Genomic DNA, 24,645 nt, shown 5'->3' on the forward strand with positions numbered 1-24,645 from the left:
TTCATTATATGATATTGGATTATTCCTGGAATAGAAGTCTCAGATAAAAGAGGGGGGTAGAGTTTCTCTCACAAAGTGAAAAATCCTCTAAATAACCTCATGGATTAAAATTAGGGTTAAGTATCACAGACTTTAATGGACAAAAATTGAGTTTAATGGACTTAATGGGGTCACACATAAATAGTTGTTCCATACCTTAAGGGCCACATTAAGAATAATTTTGTTGTTCAGGCCAAAAGGCCCGACCCTCATCTGCATCCAATGGAGATAATTTGATGGGTTGCTATTTCATTTTACCCTGCTGGCTGCTACACAAATTATTTTCGAGTCACCAAAAGACGTAAATTACCAAAAGAAGTAAATCTTTTTTTTTAAAGAAACTTTTTCGTCACAAGTTCCTTCCATCTTCATGTTCTGCCCTTTCCAATTGGCCTTTGCTATAATTAGCATCTATCTTCCTGGTTTTCTTTGTATGTTCAGTAAGACAGGCAGTTAGTGTAGCAGTTTTTTTTTTAAAAAAAGAGAAGAAACCTGAATATTTCGGTTCAGAGGTTTTGCTGACTATAGCAAGAAGTCTCCTGAAATTCTAAACTGCCATCTCAAATTAGGTTCTAATAGAGTATTTAATAGTTTGTGGAGGGAAACAACTAGAGCCAAAGATCTTTTCGCGGTTCCCCCCCCCTCCCCAGCTTAAGAGCTTGCTGCTAAAACGGTCCTTGAAAATATTTTCATACTATTATAATCTTCCTGGTACTTGTAATCATCAAGTGCTCCTGAGAAAATCAAGTTTGCAAGAATGTTCCTGAAATCTGATCATTGTATCACATTGTTCTCAGGAGGCATAATTGAACAGGAAATGCATCAGAAATTGTCAAGCTGAAACTGTTAGAAGAATGGGAAGTTAATAATTACCTAGGGCTCATTAAGTAAATGCTTAGAAAAACTACCACCACTAATTAAATTCCCTCACTCAATCCGGATGTTCAAGAGCACCCTAAGGACATTTTTCAAGTCACTCTTGGCTTTCCTATGAAATTCCTCAGGTCTTTTGCCTGGGGGGAAATCTCCAGACTAGCTCTGAATTTTGCTCGAGGCAAATTCTGATGACCATGGAGTGATGTGTGGAATACCCCTTCCCTCGAGAAATGTCACAGTATGTGTCGAAGCTCTTCTGGCTTTCCTCCGAATTTTGCAGCTGTCTCACCTGAGGAGAAAACTCCCCAATCATTTTGAATGAGCTTTGCATATAATTTTGATGGCAATTCCAATACTGAAATATCAACATGTAACATTCATTTAATGCAAAAGCCAGTGAAAATTCCCAGAGAACAGATTTGTGTTCCTTTTGTTAGAAATATAACCATGGTGATAATGACATAACAGGAAATGAATTTATTAGTCATTGCTTGTGAGTGCAGAGAAGTGTGAAACTTTGGAGAAATTTTGCAAGTTTTATCAAACCTTAGCCGTCTTTAAACGCTATGGATGTGTTACCTAATCTTCAGAACAGCCCTCTAGGGGTGTCAAAGGGGACCGCCTTCCTTTTTAAATAATTTTTTTATTGTTTTCTAGTTACAACACCATTAATCAATCAATCCAATATCGTACATTTGTAATATAAACACCACCCCTTCAATCATTATATGCAACGCTAACAATATAGACTTTCCCTCCCCACTCCTCTATCCTTTTGATATAACTGTTCTTCCCTTTGCATTTAATTTCTAATCCGGTATAGTAACAGATTTAAATTTAAATAAACTTTCAATTATCTTAAAATATAAAATTTAACATTAATACTGATATTTGATAAACAGGATTAGAGCAATACATATCCTTTAATTTCTCCCGTATACAGTTCATTTACACAGTAAGTCGTCCATGCCTCCCATTCTCCCACAAATTCCGTATTCTCTTTTTGATTTATTAATGCAGTTAATTTAGCCATTTCTGCCAGTTCTAACATTTTTTGTATCCAGTCTTATCTGGTGTCTCTGATGATTTCCATTTTGCTGCATATACCAGTCGTGCAGCCGTGGTGGCATATATCAAAAATGATCTCTGAGTTAAAATGGAATCCGGTATGATACTTAGCAACATCATTTCTGGTGTTTTAGGAATGTTTTGTTGTAATATTAGTCTTAATTCATTATAAATCATATCCCAGAAGTTCTTTGCTTTTTAACATAACCACCAAACATGATGAAAAGAGCCAATCTCGTCCTTACATTTCCAACAGTTTGGTGACATTGTTTTATACATTGTAGCTAGTTTTTTTGGTGTCAAATACCATCTGTAAATCATCGTGTATATATTCTCTCTCAATGATAGTGAAAGTATGGATTTCATGTCTCGTGACCAGAGTCTTTCCCATCTGTTCAATGGAATGCTGTGACCCAGCGTCTGTGCCCAAGTAATCATTGTAGGTTTGGTTTGGTCTTGCTCTGTATATATAGTTAACAGCAGTTTATACATCTTTTAAATTAAATGATCATTGGTGTCCAACAGCATTTGTTGTAAAGTTGATTTTTCTTTGATAAAGCCTATCTTCATATCCTGAGTATATAGAGACTTTATTTTATGATATTGAAACCAAGTCAAATGTTCTTTTAATTCTTCATGCTCTTTTAGGGCACATCTGTTGTAGTCCCATTTTAGAAGGTCCTGATATACAACAAATTGGGAAGGTCTCAGTGGTCGTAGTGTCAACATCTCTTGCGATGAAATCCACAATGGTGTTTTAATTTCTAAAAGATGTTTATACATTTGCCAAATTTTTATTAAAGAAGATTTAACAATATGATGCTGAAATGCCGTATGTATTTTAAGTTTATCATACCATATGTAACCATGCCACCCGAATCTATTGTCAAAGCCTTCTAAATCCAATAAACGAGTATTTTTCAGTTGAATCCAATCCTTTAGCCACACAAAGGCCGAAGCCTCCACATACAGTTTAAAATTAGGAAGAGCAAATCCTCCTCTTTCTTTAGAATCCACCAAATATGTATAGGCAATTCTTGGTTTTTTCCCTTGCCAAACAAAATTCAGTTAGTCCTTCCTCCACATGTCAAAGTATTTTGCTTGTGTAATTATTGGTAGGTTCTGAAATAAAAACAACAGTCTTGGCAATATGTCCATTTGAACTACTGAGATATGTCCCAGAAAGGAAATGTTTTTATTAGACCACATTATCATATCTTTTTTAATTGCTCCCACAGTTTGACATAGTTATTGACAATTAAATCTTTACTTTTATTTGTAATCCAAGTACCTACCGTATTTTTCGCTCCATAGGACGCACCACTCCATAAGACGCACCTGGTTTTTAGAGGAGGAAAACAAGAAAAAATCTTGTTTTCCTCCTCTAAAAACGCGGGCAGGGAGCGGGCGCGCGGGCGCGCCAAGCGCTCAGAGCGGGTGGGGAGGAGGCGGGCAGGCGCTCCAAGAGCTCAGAGCGAGCTGGGAGGAGCCGGGCGGGAGAGGCGCACCAAGTGCTCAGAGCGGGCGGGGAGGAGGCGGGCAGGCGCGCCAAGCCGCCCCCCCTCCGCTTCCCAGCTGGGAGGCAAGCAAGCGCACAGAGCGGGCTGGGCGGGCGCACAGAGCCGGCTGGGCGCGCTGGAACGGCGCGAGGCAGCTTTCCCCAGCTGCCTCCCAGCGCGCCCAGCCGGCTCTGTGCGCACATTCGCTCTATAAGATGCACCCACATTTCCCCTCACTTTTGAGAAGGAAAAAAGTGTGTCTTATGGAGCGAAAAATACGATAAGTACTTTACTTTGTTTGTTTTCTCCCATCCTGAAATATCTACAAAGTCTTTTTGTTCTCCACTTGAGAGATTTTTAAACAATATCTGAGTCTTATCTTGATTAATCTTAAATCCCGAAACATCACCATATTGCTTCATTAAATCCAACAGAGAATTTATAGATTGATTCAGGACATTCAGAATGAGTAGTAAATCATCTGCAAAAGCTCTCATTTTAAATTCATGTTTGTTTATCTTAAGGCCATGGATTGCATCTGTATCCCATATCTTACAACATAAAGTTTCTAGGACTAGAATAAAGAGCAGAGGAGAGAGTGCGCAACCTTGTCAAGTTACTTTTTGTATTTCACAATTATCGGAAATTGATTCATTTACTAAAATTTAAGTTTCTGAGTTGTATATATAGCATCAATTCCAGTCTGAAAGCTGTCACCAAAGTTCATTTTTTCCAAAACTTTTTTCATATATTTCCATGAAACCAAATTAAAAGCCTTCTCCGCATCTAAAAAAATGAAAGCAGCTTTATGTTGATTGTTATGTTAAGACCCTCAAATTGTCTTTGATCTGTCTTCCAGGGATAAAACCCACCTGCTCTTCATGAATCAAGGTTGTAATAAATTGCTTAAGTCGGTTCGATAGTATAGAAGCATATATTTTGTAATCTACAGTCAATAAAGAGATAGGCCTATAATTAGTTACTCTTTCTGGATCTCTCCCAGTTTTGTGGATTAACGATATAAAGGTGTGTGACCATGTTTCAGGAGAAAATCCCATATCTAATGTGGTATTACATACCATCGTAAATGGGTTCTTCAAATCGTCTTTAAACAATTTTTTTAAAAAGCTGCAATTCCATCTGGGCCAGGTATTTTATCTGTTTTTTGTCTTACTATTGCTTCTTCTAATTCTGTTGTTGTTATCTTAGCATCTATAGATTGTTGTTCGGAGGATAGTTTAGTAATGTTTACCTTTTTCAGATATTTATCCATCTTCTTCTCAGAAATAGGATCTTTCTGGTATAATTTGGTATAAAAAGATACAAACTCTTTCTGTACATCAGTTGTTGTATGTACCGGTCCCTTTTCAGTCTGTATTGTACTAATAATCTTCTTCTGCATAGAGTTTCTTAATTGGCTGGCCAAAAGTTTACCTGGATGATTTGCATGTTCAAAATATCTTTGCTTTGCATATTTCATATTTTTATTCATTTCTTCCATGATCACCAAATTAAGTTGACGTTTAGCAACTTTGATCTTTAATAAAATATCTTTTCTCTGGGGTTCTTTAGATTCTAAAATTAATTGTTGTTCTAGGTTTTGTAGTTCATTTGTTTGCTGTAGTTGTTTTTTCCTCCATGCAGTATTCTTCTGAATCAAAAATCCTCTCAACACTGCCTTAAAAGCATCCCAAATGATATTTAAGTTGGTTTCTCCATTCATATTAATCTCAAAGAAGTCTCTGATAAGAGTGTGTAATTTTTATTATATTATATCGTCTCTCAAAAGTCTGTCATTTAATTTCCATCTGAATGCTTGTCTACTATTCCATTCAAAGGAAACCGGATTATGATCAGAAAAAGTTCTTGGTATTACATGCACTTTGCATAGTTGAGTAAACATAGACTTGCTCGCCCATATCATATCTATACGTGAATGTGATTCATGTCTTGCGGAGAAAAAAGTATATTCTCTAGATGTCAGCTTCATTGTCCTCCAAATGTCTTGTATTTTAAACTCCTCAGTAAGTTGAAAGAATGTTTTAGGGAGGCATCCTTCCTTGTCATCCTTGGCTTTTGATTTTATGTCAATCGCACAGTCTATGACTCCATTAAAATCGCCCATTATCAAAATCTGTTCTTCAGCATATTGCAATAAGGTATCATGAGGTTTATAGAATTGTGCTTTTCCATCATTAGGTGCGTAGATCCCTACCACCCATGTCTTTTGGCCTAGTATTTTAACTCTAATCATAAGTATTCTGCCCTCCCCAGTCCCCATCTTTATATACAAGTTCAGGAGCAAATGAGGCTAGTGCATATATAACTACTCCTTTGGTTTTTGTTCTTAGAAATATGAGTTTCCTGCAGACATATTAAAGAATATTTTTGTTTTTGTAAAAAATTAAAAATTCTTCCTCTTTTCACCTTTTCATTTAAACCATTTACATTCCATGAAATTACTTTAGCCATGTTGTCAGGGTGTTAAAAACCATAAATTTTATAATCCACCTGTTGCTCCTTTTGTCGAATCATCTTCTTCCTTTTCTTGAGCTTGATCCTGTCCCTGATCTGGTATAGGGCCTGTGAGTTCCTTCCTGTATTTTCTCAAAAATTTCCCAACATCTTCCATCGTGGTTATAACACATTTTACTTCTTTATAGGTGAATACAAGTCCTTGTGGTAACAACCATCTGTATCTTATGCCATTTTCCCTCAATGTCATTGTGAAGTCTTTAAAGATATTTCTTTTAGTCATCAAATGCCTTGGAATGTCCTTAAGAAGTATTAATGGGTTGCCTTCCAGAACAATTAGATCTTTGTAATGTAGTTGCATTATTGTATCTTTCATTCTAACATCATAGAAGGAAATAATAACGTCTCTTGCCTTTGCCCTCTTCAGTCTAGGAGGTAAGGGCATCCTATATATTCTGTTAACAGCATTATCTAACTCTTGTTCTTCTATGTGGAATAAGGTAGCCAAGGCTTTCACCGATGATTCTCTTGTATCACCACAGTCTTCAGGAAGGTTTCGCAGGTGTAAATTAGGCTCCCTAACTTTCAAATCCATCATAGCCAGTTGATCTTTCATGGTTTCTTCCTGTATTTGCATTGTTTTCAATTGTTTCTCATGGCTTTCAACTTTCCACCTCTTTATGTTCTTCTGTCATTTTCTTAACTGAGGTATCCATTGTCTTCATGTCTGATTGCAGCGAAGTAACTTGAGTCTTTACCTCCTTCACCTCCTTTGTCACAGAGTCCAGTTTTTCAGCTAACGTCTCAGTTAGCTGATTAATCTGTTTTTTCTTGCTGTTTAGACATTTGTTCCATTTGTTTAGTAAAAGCATCTGTTTGTTTGGCTAAAGGTTCTTGCATCTTCTTTTCTGTCTCCTCCATTGTTGTGTCAGTAGAGGGCTCCTTAAGTTTAGGCAATGCAGGGCTATGCAGTGATCTGGAATGTTGACGTGGAGCTGACATATATTCTGGCAGTTTTTCTTGGTATCTAGGCAGGTTTCAGATCTGTCAATCCTTTAGTATATAGGTTCTTATTCAGCCTCCCAGTTAATTTTCCTTATTTGCTTAATTTTTATCCTCCAAATTAATGCAGAAATAAATTTTTTAAAATAGAGGTACCATAGAGAAAAGGGACGCTCTAGCACGGCATCTTGGGCAGGAAGTAGGAAGTATCGCAGACCTTCTGCCGTTTCTTTCTATGATCAAGAGGGGTAGGACGTATTTACCTGTTACACAGGAAACACACTTCCGGTCCCACGATGTCGTCTTGCGGCCGGTCTTCTCTGCCCTCGCTGGTTACAAGGTACCTCTATCTTAGGCGACATGGCCGGAGGATCTTTAGAACGGAGGTCATTAAAATAGAGGAGGAACTTCTTCAACTTCCTCCTTCTCTCTCCTTCATCTTAGCATTTAATTGGAGGTTAGAATGTCATTTTAAAGTCCCGATTATTTAGTCTATCTCCAGATAAACTTGATAAGTTTCCTGCCGGTTAAATCAATTGTTTTTATAAGATCCAATTCACTTCTACATTGGGGTGGGAGGCACGGATTCTATAGCTGTTTGTTTTTAAGGTCTCAGTTGTTTTATTGCCAGGTAAAAACAATAGGGTTCTTTTAAACTCACTCAGATTTCGGAGGGTGAGGTTTTCTTCTTTTCATATAGTTAGTTAGATAGTAATAGAGAAGATCGAAGCCTGAATCCAAAGTCATGTCTGCGGCAAAAGTAATCTCCTCAAAGCCAGCGGGACAGCGTCTGAGCCTCCAGGAGTCTTAAAAAAGCACTCTCAGAGAGCTCAGGAGTCAACACTGCTCTTGACGGCAGCAGGAGAATTCCTGACACCCGTTCCACTGTTTAGGAATCGGGGGGGTGTTGAGCACCCCAATTAAGGACGTTTCTTGGTTCCCCCTGGGAGCTTCCAGGGAGACATAGCGCTTCGGTCAGCTTCTCTACCGGAAGTCTGGGGACCCCCTTCCTTTTTAACCAGCAGAAAAGTTAGTTGGATCCAACCCAGTAGAATGTGTATTGATTCCTTTTGAGAAGCCATCTAAGTTTGAGGTGCTCCTTTTGGTGGGCCGCTAATTGTGTTGGAGTAGAATATGAGTACTGTACCTCTACAGCACAAGAATAGGATCTTTAATTTCTTACAGAGTATTTATGGTTCCAGGTGGACACCTCCAGCAGCAAGGTAGTGACTTCCTCAGAGGCTGTTATCAGAAAACCAGTGTGATGGTTAGAGTATTGGACTAGGAAGATCCAGTTTCGGACCCCAACGCTGACATGAGGCTTGCTGATTGACCTCAGGCAAGCCATTAGCAACCATTACCGCAACCATTACTAATGATTTCCATTAGTTCCAACTGGGAAAAGTACTATTTTTTGGTCAGTCCTCAGTCTTCTGTCCAACATGTTCACCAGATGTTCCTGAGTTCCAGTATTTTGGGAGAGGAAGAAATAGTACTGTCTATCTCCTTTCTCCATACTGGGTCTGCTTTCTCCATACTGGGTCTGCTTGCTCCATACTGATGCCTTCCTCAGCCTAAGGACCCTTCATCTGGTGAAGGTGGCTCTTCCTCCACTTCTGTTGGAGGATATCACCCAAGCTAGAGGACGCCTATGAGCTTGCTGAACAAGTTACAAGCCATGATTTTATAAATCAATGTTATGCTCTCCCCATAGCTGTAAAGTTCTAAACCGAATAGTCCCATATTCTTTTGCCTTTCCTGGTGGGAGAGGAGCTCTAACACCTTGATTCATTTAATTGCTCTGTTGCCTTGTGTTTGCTTCACCGCTGAATAACCATAGCTTGTCCTATATAATAAAAAGAAAGACATGATGTCCGACTCAAAACCATCCAGCCAGTGCATTCCCCAAGGGTGGGGGGGAACCAATTGCAAGTATACAAAAGAAAGCTTTGGATGAAAGTTACCATCTTTTGCAACGTGATCAATGTTCTTCTAGGGATCTGACTTGTTTAGTGAATAGAGCAAAGATAAAGTATTCTCAGATGTGATTATCACTGGAGATTTATTTGAGATCTAACATAAAAAGAGTTTCTTCTTCAGTTGCATGTATAAGTGTAATCTTTTCTATAGTCTTCAATAACTTTAAAAGATACAGTGATCCTTGTTCACATGTAGCTACAGAATGATTTTTTTCTCCTGTGTTCTGCAAAGGAAAGGGAAAAAAAATAAAGACTAGCTATTGGAAGTTACTTGAAAATAAATTCAATCCAAAATGGTGCCCCATACTACCATACTACCAACTGAACATAGGAATGCTACATTGATGATTGCTGGTATTACTGCTCATACTTCAAACTTGGAATGTAACCCAATTTCATGGACAAGGACTGATTCAGAAGTCTGGTATAATTTTGTGATTTTGTTTTGTTTCTACACACTCAGAATGAACATCTAGACATTAATTTACCAATCACATGACCAAAATCGGTATAAAAGGTGCTGTCAAAATGGATGAATTTTGTTGAGGGTTAAAAGTGTTATTTAGTAATGCTGCAGTTGCTGGATGACCATTCCTTTGTTATGTTGGTGACTCAGAATGGCTGGCTGATGCTTTCTCAATTGGATATTAATTATTATAAGATATTCCTTGATAGATTTGTTAAGTGCCATGAGCTTGTAGAACATGATGAGGGGAACTAGTAAAATGCTGGGGAGGAAAGAGGTGGAATAGACACTGGTAAGCAATAGCAGAAGAATTTGTTAAAAAAATTACATGTTTGTGCATCCTGACTCCAGAGTTCAACATTGTTCTAAGAAAACGGAAGGAAACATTTTTTGCATAACCCACCATCTGTGAAACTTGCATTTTATTAATGTATTTATTGCATTGTGCATTTGTGGCTCAAGAATTTGAGCTGGCAGCCCTACATATATCCTGTTTCCTAGTCCACAGTCAAGATTGTCTAGAACATATACCACTCAGAAGAAGAAGAGTTGGTTTTTATATGCAGACTTCCTCTACCACTTAAGGAAGAATCAAATCGGCTTTGAATCACCTTCCCTTCCCCTCCCCACAACAGACACTCTGAGAGGTAGGTGGGGCTGAGAGAGCTCTAAGAGAGCTGTGTCTAGCCCAAGGTCACCAGCTGGTTTCATGTGCAGGAGTGGGGAAACCAACCTGATCCACTAAATTAGCATCTGCCGCTCATGTGGAGGAGCGGGGAATCAAACCGGGTTCTCCAGATCAGAATCCACCACTCCAAACCACCGCTCTTAACCACTACACCACGCTAGTTCTCTGTACTGAGATACAGAAGATTTATTATTAAGCAGATTTTTAGACCACCTTTTCTCTATTTCAGTTCCCCAAGGATGACATTCTTTGTAATTTCTAGGTTGCTTCCTAAGCAGATCAGACACATGGAGATTCTCATGTTTCCAACTGCCCTCCACTGGAAATGAATTAGACACTATTGTTAGCAGACTGCTATCTTCAAGTGCAGAATTTTGGGCTTTGCTCTTTCGCACAGTTGCTTCTTCATGGTTCAGTGTCATCCCCAGGTGCCGCTGCTGACACGGACTTCCCTGCGGCTATACATTCTTCATTCATCGATTCTGACACCTGGAAAGAGCTGGAGAGTCAAAAACCAACTGGAGTCTTGAGTGACAACGGTTTGCTGCAGTGAACAGAAGGTTGACTTCTGTGCTGGCTCTACTGAAAAAATGTGAATTAACAAAATAATTAGGCCCGATGTGGGGGGAGAAAGACTTGCCAGTGAAACATTTCTCCGAGTTGGTTAGATGTACATAGCATTTTCATGTGACAAAGCCAGATGTAGGATGTTCAGGGGTTTTTATAATGACCTCAGAACTACAGTTATTAAAATCCGGTGTACCCAGCTAGGAAAAGAATAAGTGGTTCAATGTATTATATAAAGGGGTCATCATTAAGCCAATGATGTCTAGCATTTTTAACCTTATCTTTTAGACCTGTAATATGAAAATAGGTACAGGTTACTATGCTCTGTATGTGCATTTGCTGGTCATTGACTGTATTATTAAAGATTTGATAATGACCTCAGACCACATGGGGGGAAATGAGGATTGTGGATGATAGGACATCTCTGATATGTCATCCTGAGCTCCTTGGAGGAAAGGTGAAATACCAACAGGGTAAATAACGATTAACCATGTGACCCATCTTACTTGTTTTCTGCCCAATGAGTTGCTTAACGTTATGCTGATTTATTGGACAGGTGATATGCAAAGAGATGGTATCTAATCTATTACAGATTAATACACGTTTGTACTCTGTTTTAACTCTGCCCGGAACAAGGGCCCTGTAAGATCTTGTTATTTGTTTTGTACAGTTATAGAAACGGCAAGGGTGGGAGGGAGTCGAAGTATCAGTTTGGCTTCTCGGAATACAATCTACCAAGTGTTACACCCACACAAGCCAGACAGAAATGAATGAGGCTTGTGTGAGAACAACGCTTGCGGCATTAAGCCTTTTGAATCCCTCATCATCTGGGACCAGTGCGGCAACCGCTCTGTGTGCAAAGAGCTGTGCTGTTCAACTGAACCAAATCTTACACCGAATTTAGAAAAAAAAATGAGAACAGGGAAAAGCAAATGTCACATCCCACCACCAGGTCAGTAATATGAAGTCACCAGATTTGTTATTTCCAAATACCAAAATACTCATTGTTAGAATAGGCCAGGCAGAGAGAAAGCCCCCTTAGGGGCGCAAGGCATCTCTGTGTAGTTTACCTCCCATGGGATTCCTCACAGTGCACCGCCATGATAATACCCCTAAGTGCAACCTTTTCCCTATAGCATAGGAATTAGGGAAGATTGGCAATTGGGACCACCAGGAAAGGGCCTGATGGGCTGTGGTGCCACCTAGGCTTGCCAACCTCCAGGTGCTAGCTGGAGATCTCCTGGGATTCCAACTGATCTCCAGGTGACAGAGATGTTCACCTTTTCTCCCTCTCAATACTGGAACGCGGGATCATCTGCTGAAGCTGGAGGGCGAGAGATTCAAAACAGATAAAAAGAAGTATTTCCTCACACAACACATAATTAAATTGTGGAATTCCCTGCCCCAGGATGTGGTGATGGCTGCCAACTTGGAAGGCTTGAGGAGGGGACATGTTCATGGAGGAGAGTGATATCCAAGGCTACTAGTAATAATGGATACTAGTCATGATGCATAACTATTCTCTTCAAGATCAGAGGAGCATTTCTAATATATTAGGTGCTGTGGAACACAGGCAAGATGCTGCTGCAGTGGTCTTGTTTGTGGGCCTCCTAGAGGCACCTGGTTAGCCACTGTGTGAGCAGACTGCTGGACATGATGGACCTTGGTCTGATCCAGCATGACCCAAAAGCTGTCCTCCTCAGGCCCCACCCCTAAAATCTCGAGGTATTTCTCAATCCAGAGCTGGCAACCCTAGTGCCACCTCTCTTGAGCTCCCAGGCCTTGGCAAGTTGCACGGTGACAGTTGCCAGGAGTGCTATGGACTGGCTGCCATCTGGCCTAGGCAGAGCACCACTGCACGGCTGCCACCACCAAGCCCAGCTTAGGCATGTGTAGTGGCCACTGCTGCTGCAAAACTGCATGGTGGCAGCTCCTGCCAAGCCCAGTCAGTCCTCCCGCCACCAGGGGTGTGTGTTGAGGAGGAGGAGACAAGGAGGGAGTAGGGCCTTTCCGGGGACATTTTGTCCTCCCCTTGCATAAAATGAGAACAACTCTCTTGGAGGTGCACCATTGGGGCCAGAAGAGGCCAGATTTACTACCTGCCTCTGGTGACCCTTCTTTCTTCCACGATATGATAAATAAAACATTTCCAGTAGAAGCCTGTTTCCTTTGTGCCCACCGACAGCAGGGTACTTTTCTATCCACTTCTACACACACTTAGCCTTTTCCCCTGTGTGTGTTTTTTTAGTCATGCTAGAGCTAGAGTGACAGAAAGTATTAGGTCTTAAGAGGACGACAAACAAACAGAATGCTGTGAGCTAGCCATCAATACATTTTTACCCCACTCTTCCTGTGAGGAGCGCAGGCTGGCGCACACAATTTTCCTCACTACCACCATTTTGGTTCTCACACCAAGCCCCACTTGGTATATTAGGCCAGCAGTGTGGCTAAGCCAAGAAACAGCATCCTAGAATCTGTACTTCAGACTAGAAATGCTTGATTCCTAGGGTTGCCAGGTCCCTTTTCAACACTGGCGGGAGGTTTATTGGGTGGAGCCTAAGGAGGGTGGGATTTGAGGAGGGGACTTCAATGCCATAGAGTCCAATTGCCAAAGTGGCCCTTTTCTCCAGGCGAACTGATCTCTATTGGATGGAGATCAGTTGTAATAGCAGGAGATCTCCTGCTAGTACCTGGAGGTTGGCAACGCTATTGATTCCCCATGTCTGGAAACAGCAGAAGAAGAAGGCATCCACCACTGCTAGGTGTGCCAACCTCCAGGTACTAGCTGGAGATCTCCTGATATTACAACTGATCTCTAGCCGATAGAGATCAGTTCACCTGGAGAAAATGGCCGCTTTGGCAATTGGACTCTATGGGATTGAAGTCCCTCCCCTACCCAAACTCCACCTCCTCAGGCTCTGCCCAAAAACTTCCCACCGGTGGCTAAGAGGGACCAGGCAACCCTACACACTACCATAGTCTTCCTGGATGCAACCCTTTCCTATGTCCCATGCTAGTGAATTGATACTGATCATTTCTCTGGGGAACAGTAAAATGTTGTATTTGTGGACCCTAGGGCAGGAAGGACAAAACTGAGCATTCTGGGTGATACTGACAAGGGTGACTAGTCTTGCCAACTTCTAGGTGGTGCCTGGAGATCTCCCAGAAGTAAAACTGATCTTCAGACTACAGAGATCAGTTGCCGTGGAGAACGTGGCAGCCTCGGAGGACAGACTGTACGGCATTGTACCCCATGGAGCCCTCTCCCCTCACTAAACCCCGCTCCCCAGGCTCCACCCCCAAATCTCCAGGAATTTCTCAAACATGAGCTGGTAACTCTACAAGGGTCCCAGATTGGTGACACATCCACATAAGTAAGAATTCTTGCAATGTACTTGAGATCATGGGTACTGTGCTTGTCTTACATAGTCCCACATGTGAGGTGGGAAAGGCATTTGCTTGGCTGTCCTTCACCAATCTATAGGGTTGCCAGGTCTCCTTCTGCCACCAACAGGAGGTTTCTGAGGTGGAGCCTCAGGAGGGTGGGGTTTGGGAGGGGAGGGACTTCAATGCCATAGAGTCCAATAGCCAAAGTGGTAATTTCCTCCAGGGAAACTGATCTATATTGGCTGGAAATCGGTTATAATAGCAGGAGATCTCCAGCTAGTACCTGTAGGTTGGCAACCCTACCAATCTAGCAACATGCACTCCAGTTATTGGGTGTTTCAAAATGAACCTGCTGTCATTGCCAGATCATTACTTCCTGACTTGTTTCATACCTTGGGGGAAAAACACCCCCAAATAGGCCACAGCCAATGTTTCAGAACAAAGGCATTCGCTTTCTTTTTGAATGGAACAGAGAGGATACAAAGAGATTGAAGCTCTGAGGGAAAAAAAGAAATGATCTTTGATGGGTTAAATGACCTTTACTTGATACTGAACATTTGCCTCTGTTGTTAGGGTGATAACAGAAAGCCTCTAAATGTACACCCAAAATAATTTACTTTGTGCCAACAATTTCATCCCATTTTTTCTGTCATCTGCAACAACTGAACTCAGACTGCAACAGAGGCATTTGTGAAGCCTGACTCATACGCGTATAACTGGAGCACAGGCCTAATTGAAAAGCATTGCCGAAATCTCACAAACTGATAGGGCTACTTTTTGAGTGAGAAGGAAAAGACAAAGGAGGGCAAGGTGCATTTGAGAATTTATTTAGCGCTTCTAGATCCCTACGCATTTTGCAATTTGCTTTGGCAGGGGATCTAATACAAAATGCAAACTACAATCACAAATCCATTAAAAAATGGGTAACAGAATAGTGACTAGATTATTGCTTTACAATTTTAAAAATAACATAAAATTCTTAAATGAACAGTCTGAGCATGTTATGAGAGCCTTACCTAGTCTCTAGGAGGAAGCAGAAGCAGAGTTGGTTTTTATATGCCGAGTCTTTGTTTTGATTATGCGTGCCGTTTCCGTCAGAAATTGCCTCGCTCGCCCCCTGCGTTTCCGCACATTTTGCTCGCGTTTTCAGGGACCTGTTTTATTTCAAATTTCAAAATGTGGGGGAATGCAGGGGGAGAGCAAAGCAACCTCTGATGATCAGAAACAGCATGCATAATCAAAACAAAGACCCAACCAAAGTCATCAGAGGGGTGACCGCGAGGGAAACCCCCACGCATGAAAGGCCCGACTCTCTACTGTGCGCCTTGCTCTCCTTTGTCTCTTCCTGCCCACTTGTGCTGCCCCATTTTCTCCCCCTACTCCTTGAATGACACATTTGACAGTGAAATCCCATGTGGAGTTATTCCAGTGTAACCCCACTGAAATCAATAGCTCAGAATGGAGCAAGTCTGCATAGGATAGCACTAAGTATTGTTGAGGGAAATCAAAATAATTTTGCTAATCGGGTTACAATTTTGATAGGTTCCTCTGGTCCTCACATCATCACTGGGTTATATTAATTAATACTTCACCAGGCTTAAATCCTCAACCAAAGAGAAATAGTTTTTGGAAAGAAATAAAAACCCCTGAAACACATAAATTGGAATTCAAAGCAAACTGAGAACTTTGTCCACAGACGAAACATCAGAGGAATGTTAAACCCAAAAGAGTTTTGACTCATGGTCAGTAAATTGTACTCCACTTGAATTATAATTGGATCGCAAAATTACCCGCAGCATCCATTAAGACTTTGTATGGCTACTGTAGTTCATGAATGGGGGAAGGCAACGAATCGCCTAGGTAACTATGTGTTGCTCTTTGTATGTCATGGGTCATCCTGCCCTGCCCCAGAGGTCAGCAACCGCTTATCATTAAGATCCAAACTACATCAAAATTCACAGCAAGAGATCAACAAAGTCCATTTGCTGAAAACGTACAAATGAACTTTTTGATAATTGACCTGTAGATTAACAATCCCTAGTTCTGGTTATTTCATGCCATCGTTTTCCCTATTACTATTTATGGGTGTGAGAGCTGGACAATGAAGAAAGCTGATAGGAAGAAAGTAGATTCCTTTGAAATGTGGTGTTGGAGGATAGTGTTATGGATACCCTGGACCGGCAAAAAAACAAATAAGTGGGCTCTAGATCAGATCAAGCCTGAACTGTCCCTAGAAGCTAAAATGACTAAACTGAGGCTGTCATACTTTGGACATATTATGAGAAGAGAAGAGTCACTGGAAAAGACAATCATACTAGGAAAAGTTGAAGGCAGCAGGAAAAGAGGAAGACCCAACAAGAGATGGATTGACTCTATAGAGGAAGCCACGGCCCTCAAGATCTGAGCAATGCTGTTAAGGATAGGAGACTTTGGAGGACATTGATTCATAGGATTGCCATGAGTCGGAAACGACTTGAAGGCATTTAACACACACACACACACAGAGAGAGTTCTGGTTGCTGTGAGTCCTTTATAAGGAGGTGGCACACACAAGGTCTTGAAATAAATTATGAATAAATACAGAGGTATCATGCACAATCTTGTCATTGCACTGGCATTGTGCATGGTTTACACTTGAATTACTGGCAACTGCTCCCCCATCTGGAAGAAGAAGAGATGGTTTTTATATGCCAACTTTCTCTACCTTTTAAGCAGAATCAAACTGGCTTACAGTCTCCTTCCCTTCCTCTCCCCACAACAGACACCTTGGGAGGTAGGTGAGGCTGAGAGAACTCTAAAAGAACTGTGATTAGCCGAAGGTCACCCAGCTGGCTTCATGTGGAGGAGTGGGGAAACCAACCTGGTTCACCAGATTAGAGTCTGCTGCTCATGTGAAGGAGTGGAGAATCCAACCCGGTTCTCCAGATTAGAGTCCAACGATCTTATCCTCTACACCACGCTACCAATTCTTGTTCAGCAAAGCATCTCTAAGAAGACCTTCAGTCCTATAAAATTATTTTCCTGGCATTCCCTTCACATGCTTATTATTCTAGCATCCCAGTTACCCATCCAACACAAAAAGATTTTATTTTTCGTTCCATGGTGGTGGTGGCAGAGAGTGTCACCAAGCTGCAGCCGACTAATGGCGTCCCTGTGGAGTTTTCAAGGCAAGAGATGTTCAGAGGTGGTTTGCCATTGCCTGCATCTGTGTAGAAACCCAGGACTTCCTTTGTGGCCTCCCATCCAAATACTAACCAGGCTGACCCCAATCTTCTAGGGCCTGCGGGCACATTTGGAATTTTGACATGGCATGGTGGGCATAGCAAAAAAATGGCTGCCACAAAATGGCTGCTGCAGGAGGTGGAGCAAGTAGGGTTGCCAGGTCCCTCTTTGCCACCGATGGGAGGTTTTTTGGGTGGACCCTGAGGAGGGCAGGGTTTGGGGAGGGGAGGGACTTCAATGCCATAGAGTTAGGGTTGCCAGGTGCCTGGTGGTAGCAGGCAAACTTCTGGCAATTTGCCCCTTTGCCCGCTGACCTGCTGACGGTCAGTGGGCAAAAGTGCACGCGCGTACATGCCGCTGCAGGTCACTTCCGGTTTACAACCGGAAGTCCTGCCTTGCGAGGTGCCTTATGCCACTCAAACTAAGAGGTGGGAGTTCCAGTTGTAAACTGGAAGTGATGCGCACGTGCGTAGGTGTGTCCACGCATTGGCGAAATGGCCATTTTCTCCAGGTGAACTGATCTCTATTGGCTGGAGATCAGTTGTATTGGCAGGAGATCTTTAGCTAGTCCTTGGAGGTTGGCAACCCTAGGAGTGAGTCACAAAATGATTGCCACAACTTAACTTCAGTAACACAGTGTAGATATTTGTGATGTTGTGGCAGCTGCTGCCAAAGCAACATTTAAAAAAATCTGCACGGCCAATCAAATCTCCAATCACATTAGAAGCCTTGCTGGACAAATGTCCTAACTGGTCCCACACACACTTCTGGAAAACACATGGTGGGTGCCAGAAAAGGTATTGGTGGCTGCCATTGTGTCCATTGGCACCATGTTGGGGACACCTGAACTACAGTGCATAAAGCATGTGCTGTACCACTGACCTATGTCCTTTCAGTAAACACTAAAGTAGATCCTAATGTGCAGTAGTATGTTTAAAACACAGAGTAAAATCTTGGGGATTTTGTTGTTGTTCTATTATCGACCACTTTGGAAGTCCAGTAAAACAAATTATTGTCATGATTCAGCCAAATAATTTGAGGGAAACAAAAGAAGTGTTTTGGACTTCAAATTAGGATCAGATTAACTGGTAGATTAATCTGCTACAGATTTTGTTTATTAGCTGGTTTATTAAATTTTGAGGCTTTTAAAGTAAGTTAAAGATATGCATGTTTGTATTAAAGGAGGAACTATTTTAGCCCCAGTTTGTTACTAGAAGAGAACATCACAGAGCAATGATTAACAATGGCTTTTCCTCCTAAGAAAAAAGTGGCAACTTTTATTTGTTAAATTATCTTACTCTTCCATGAATATCTCCAACAGACATATAGAATGAGGCATTGGGAATCTGTAAATTGCTTTACATTGAAGTGCTTAATTAACAGCAGATGGTAACATGAATAAAGCTTTTTTCCATCATTATGATTTTGGAACCCCTACCACATGTACCAAGACATGAGCTATGCACAATCTGCTTAATATATTTGGTCACCATTTTGTGTGAATAGGGCAATGGGTATATTGTCCAGGTTCATTTCATGAGAGCAAAAACCCAAATATTTGATGGTACATATTAGCATGTATCAAAGCTGGAAAATGTATGCATTGCCTTATTCACACAAAATGGTGATTGCCCATATTGAGATGACGACGCATAGTGCACTCTTCTGGTAAACATGACATGAGCACCAAAATTGTAAAGCCTAAAAAAGGACATGAAATTTCTTTAGAAAGCCCTAGTATTTTCTATTTAATTCATGTTGTCATAACCATGGTGCCTACAAGTTGTTAATGCAAAGGTACATTCTTTCTGATTTGCACATCATGAGACAGAGTTACATATGCTTCATCAGAATACATAAGATCAGACAATGTGGAAACACCACAGTGAAGAACTAAATCTGGAAACCGTCTCACTTTGTTACTTTCATCTGAATGCAGACAACATCTGACCTACTTTATTGATGTCTTAACCAAGAATGATATGAGGAATCCTTCCATCTCTTGAAAAAGACAGTAGAAGACAGATGTTCACTATGCAGGAATACTTTAGCATGAATGAACAGTTGCAGCAGACAGACAAACATCTCACACCCTCGAATGACAATTTTTAAAAAGCAAAGACACATTTCTAAGACAAAGAAGAGAAAATGTCATATTATGTGTGTGTGTGTGTGTTCTGTGTTCTTTTAAAGATGTATGATGGTATTAAAGATGTAACGTTTCTGGAACTTTGGAAAATACATGGAAGGGGAAATTGGAAAAAAGTAAAATAAGCAATAGGATTGTCATCCAATTTCTTCTCGGTCAAACATTTACTATGTATTTGGTGGCACTGATTTGGGCAAAATATGTGTGGACGTTTGACACCAAAGAATCTAAATAAGATTGTGATATTTCCTACTGATTGATATTTATTTTAAATATTTGTATCCCACTTTTCTCCTATAACGAAGGACTGAAAACAGCTTGAAAAACTAAACTAAAAAAAAGCAATAATATTTAGAAATCCATTTCATGTTTTATATTAATTCCGTGGTACCAGAATCTGGAATATTTTCAGCCCAGGTTTTACTTACAGCTCTGGGTCAGCTGGCTAGAGAATAGGGTTGCCAGCTCCGGGTTGGGAAATACCTGGAGATTTTGTGGTGGAGCCTGAGGAGAGTGGGGTTTGGGGAGTGGAGGCACATAGCGTCCAATTGCCATTTTCTCCAGGTGAACTGATCTCTATTGGCTGGAGATCTGTTGTAATAAGAGGAGATCTCCCACTAGTACCTGGAAATTGGCAACCCTACTAGGGAAGCTGCTGTGAAGGAATCTGGTAGGCCTTTTGCTTGCTTTGTTTGTCCTGAATAAAGTTGTGCTTTGTTGACTCAAGATGACCCTCAGCATATTCCTGAGCAAGTGCAGCATCTGTGAAGAGAGAAGCCATCTTCTGGCATTCTGCCTGCTTGCAGGTGTCAGTCAATCCCCCCTCCAACTGGGAGTTCGCTCTTACCCCAGACAGTTCCATGGAGACAGCCCTGTGATTGGCTGGGAAGGTCATAAGAACATAAGAAAGGCCCTGCTGGATCAGACCCAGGCCCATCAAGTCCAGCAGTCTGTTCACACAGTGGCCAACCAGGTGCCTCCAGGAAGCCACAAACAAGACGAGTGCAGCAGCACCATCCTACCTGTGTTCCACAGCACCTAATATAACAGGCATGCTCCTCTGATACTAGAGAGAATAGGTATGCAGCATGACCAGTACCCATTCTAACTAATAGCCATGAATACCCCTCTCCTCCATGAACATGTCCACTCCCCTCTTAAAGCCCTCCAAGCTGGCAGCCATCACCACATCCTGAGTTCCACAATTTAACTACGTGTTGTGTGGAAAAAATACTTCCTTTTATCTGTTTTGAATCTCTCGCCCTCCAGCTTTAGCAGATGACCCCGTGTTCTAGTATTATGGGAGAGGGAGAAAAACGTCTCCCTGTCCACTCTCTCCAAACCATGCATAATTTATCATGTCTCCCCTTAGCCACCTTCTTTCCAAGCTAAACAGCCCTAAGTGTCCTAACCGCTCCCCATAGGACAGTTGCTCTAGTCCCCTAATCATTTTGGTTGCTCTTTGCTGCACCTTCTCAAGCTCTGCAATATCCTTTTTTGGGTGTGGTGACCAGAACTGTACACATTCCAAGGGTGGTCTCACCATAGGTTTGTACAAGGGCAGTATGATATCAGCAGTTTTAGTCTCTATTCCTCGTCTAATTATGGCCAGCACGATGCAATGTGGCCAGATCAGGGCCGGCGCGCAAGCCAGGGGGCTTCTTTCCTCTCCCCCCCTGTCATTCCCACTTTCAGCTAATCACTTCTCTGGGCACATGGATTCCCTGCCCCCCACAATCCTGTCTATCATTAAAGGGCAATGGGTTCCACACCTATAGAAAATAGAGGGAAGCTTTGAGGAAAGCGCTGCCTTGCCTCCCCCAAATTTGGAATCTGTTCCAAAAGCAGAACAGAGCGAGGGTGGAAGAAAAATGGAGGAGACCAGAGGGACTGGGGGGGCTTGTTTTTTGCGCTGGGGCTGGTGAACCGCACGAGGTATTCTGCTGGGCGGAGTTGGGGCAGAGTTGGGGGCAGGCATAAACAATGAGCCTGTTGGAAGGGGAGGGCTCCTGCAAAAGGGACAGACCAAACCATTGTCAAATACAGCGTGCTTTGTTCCCATGAAAAACCAAAACTACAGATAATTGACGGGGATAAATCGCGGCCATGAACAAAACATTTAAATCGTGGTTTTCTTTAGTCCGTGGCAAAACAGAAGCAAAATCTACCGTGAAAAATGCCCCCCACACATTTGTTCTCATGGAAACAAAACTGAAAGTAATCACAAAAAAGGATATATTTACAGAAATAAAACAAAAAGTAAATAAGTTGTATTTAATGAAAATGAAACAGAAGCCCATGCCCACTTCCACCCTCCTCTGGCACTTAGCACTTTCCTGAGTACACCCATTCATCTGGAAAGGGTCCTCTAGAAGTACAAAGTTTGACAACGGCTGTCCTAACACATTCACAGGCACGCTGTAAAGCACATCTGTGTACAGCAGCCCAGAGTTTGTACCAGAAGCTTTCCAGTGCTATAAATAAAAGCTGAGGGTTTTTTTCGGTGACAGATGTGTAAGCGGAAGGGAAAGGAAGAATTCTAGCACTGCATTGTTTCTCACTGTGTGACAAGTTCACATTGACTTGTCTATAGCACCTTCACATGTGCTTCACAGGAAGAAGGCACGGGGTGTATGTAACAATGACTGCAAACTATGAGTCACATCGGATCCCTGGAATACAAAACGTATATGTGAAGAATTACTTTGGCAACATCCAGAGAAACGGGCTGAGATTCCACCGGCTCCAGCTTTTAAATGGGTTTTTTTCCCCCATGGGCAGCCTCCGAAGTTGAGAGCCTGGAGAAGTGGTTAGAGCAGGGGTGTCAAACTCATTTGTTACAAGGGCTGGATATGACATAAATGTCACTTGGTCGGGCCGGGCCATGCCTCGCCAGCCCAGATGGGGACAGGGGTGGTGGTTGCTGCCTCGGCTGCTTCGAGGACTGGATAAGAGCTCTCAAGGGGCCATATCCATCCCCCAGGCCATATGTTTGACACTTCTGGGTTCGAGTGTCAGTCTAGGACCTGGGAGAAGAAAGTTCAAATCCCCACTCAAACACAAAGGTCAATGGGTGACCTTGGACCAGTCACTCTCTACATCCCAGGGGCTGCTTCCACATTATGGTGGTTCGCTGTGGTAGTAAGGGTGCTAAGGAGAATCTGTGTGAAATTAGTGGAGATTCCTTCCATGGTTAGATGTGTATTTCCCTTTTACACCGGACACGCATTAATTCCCCTCTCCCTGCTATACTCCCACATCAGTACTGGCGCATTCTGGATTTTTGGTCTTAAGCTGTTGAACTCTGGGATGTTATAGGTTTTAATTTGTAACTAGTTATTATTCTGATATTGTTGTAACTGAAATATTGCTGGATGCGAGCCGCCCTGAGCCCGACCTTGGTCAGGAAAGTGCAGGATAAAAAAAAACCCTAATTAAATCAATCAATCAATCAATCAATCAAAATGACCCTCAGCATCCAGGACCCCTCATCTAAAAGGCAGGTTATTCTATTCTGCTATACCAATTCCTGCAATGGACTGGCTCTTGCAGTCACCAACAAATGAAAAGAGGAACTTAGCCACATGTCAGCGTGGTGTAGTGGTTAAGAGCGGTGGTTTGGAGCAGTGGACTCTGATCTGGAGAACCAGGTTTCCCCACTCCTCCACATCAGCGGCAGACGCTAATCTGGTGAACTGGATTTGTTTCTCCACTCCTACACATGAAGCCAGCTGGGTGACCTTGGGCTAGTCACAGCTCTCTTAGGGCTCTCTCACCCCACCTACCTCACAGGGTGTCTGTTGTGGGGAGGGGGAGTGAAGGTGATTGTAAGCCGGTTTGATTCTCCCTTAAGTGGTAGAGAAAGTTGGCATATAAAAACCAACTCTTCTTCATGTCACTGAAGTTCTGCAATTATGCTATTTCCTCATTCAGACAGAATAAACTCCTCATGTGGATAGCATGCTGACCGGGAAACACCATTTTTTACAGGTTTAAAATAAAGCAGATTTGGGGGGAGGGGGGAGGGAGAAAACTGGCTGTTAACACTCTGTGCATAAAGAAGAAAACTGTGGAACTCCCTGCCCCAAATGTAGTGATGGCTGCCAACTTGGAAGGCTTTAAGAGGAAACATGAAAACATGAAAAAACAAACCACCACCTATGGGACGGCTGAATGTGAGAAATCCTTGATATGGAAGCAGCCAGGGTTGTTGGAAGGGCAATGGATGGAAAAAACCATGTATACCACCCTGAGCTCCATGAAGGAAGGGCAAGAGAAAGATTAATAAAACATTCTCAAGAGGCAGAGGTGAACATAAAACATATACTTATATCTATACTTGAGCATGTATATATTTAAGTCTCACAGGGCTACCTAACATTTTGGACTTTTCATAGGTATACTTAACTATATTTTTAAATTTTAAAACCTAGTGGGAAGATATATTCATAAAAGGAAATGACAAGAGAATATTTTGTGGGACCCAGATCAGAAAATGAAAACCTATTTATAATGTTGTTGCATCTCTTCCTTGATCCGACGGGCTCAAGGTGATACACAGGTGATCTTTCCCCTTTATCCTCATAACAATTCTCTCCGATAGGTGATTGACTCTAAGCTAGCAAATGAGCTTCAGGGAGTTGAACTGACATCTGTTCAATCCTCATCCAACACTTTATCTATTAACTCACAGCGTCTCCTGACACCTCTGGATTAATGAGTTTTTTTTTCATATGAAGCACTCATAAAGCCTGAACCGTTGAACAAACAACATTTGCCAGGCTGCCTCATGGGAATGTGTCTTCAACCACCCTAGAGATATGGAGGACAACAGAGGCAGGGCAGAAGAGCAGCCTTGTGCTATCCAGCCAACCAGGGATAAACAGGACAGAATTTATTTAAAATGGCTGTGCTAATCCCCAACATAGTTCATAGTTGCAGAAGTAACTCTCCGAACCACTTGGTCGGTTGCAGGGCCCAATTAAGACCTTTAGAGGCCCGAAGCAGTTAAAAGATTTTGGTGCCCCCATTTATATGTAAAAACAACAACAATTAAGATTACATTATTTAATGATATTAACAATTAAAAATTTATTCAGCCTAGTATGGTCAGTATCGTTATTCTCCATTCCCAATTTTTCTTCATTCTAATGTATTTTAAAGGATAAGAGTAAAAAATGTGATGTTCGGTTTTGGAATGGTTTTTTTTGTTTGTTTGTTTATTTTGA

The sequence above is a fragment of the Euleptes europaea genome, chromosome 9 (assembly GCF_029931775.1).
Source record: "Euleptes europaea isolate rEulEur1 chromosome 9, rEulEur1.hap1, whole genome shotgun sequence".
NCBI classification, from domain to species: Eukaryota; Metazoa; Chordata; class Lepidosauria; order Squamata; family Sphaerodactylidae; genus Euleptes; species Euleptes europaea.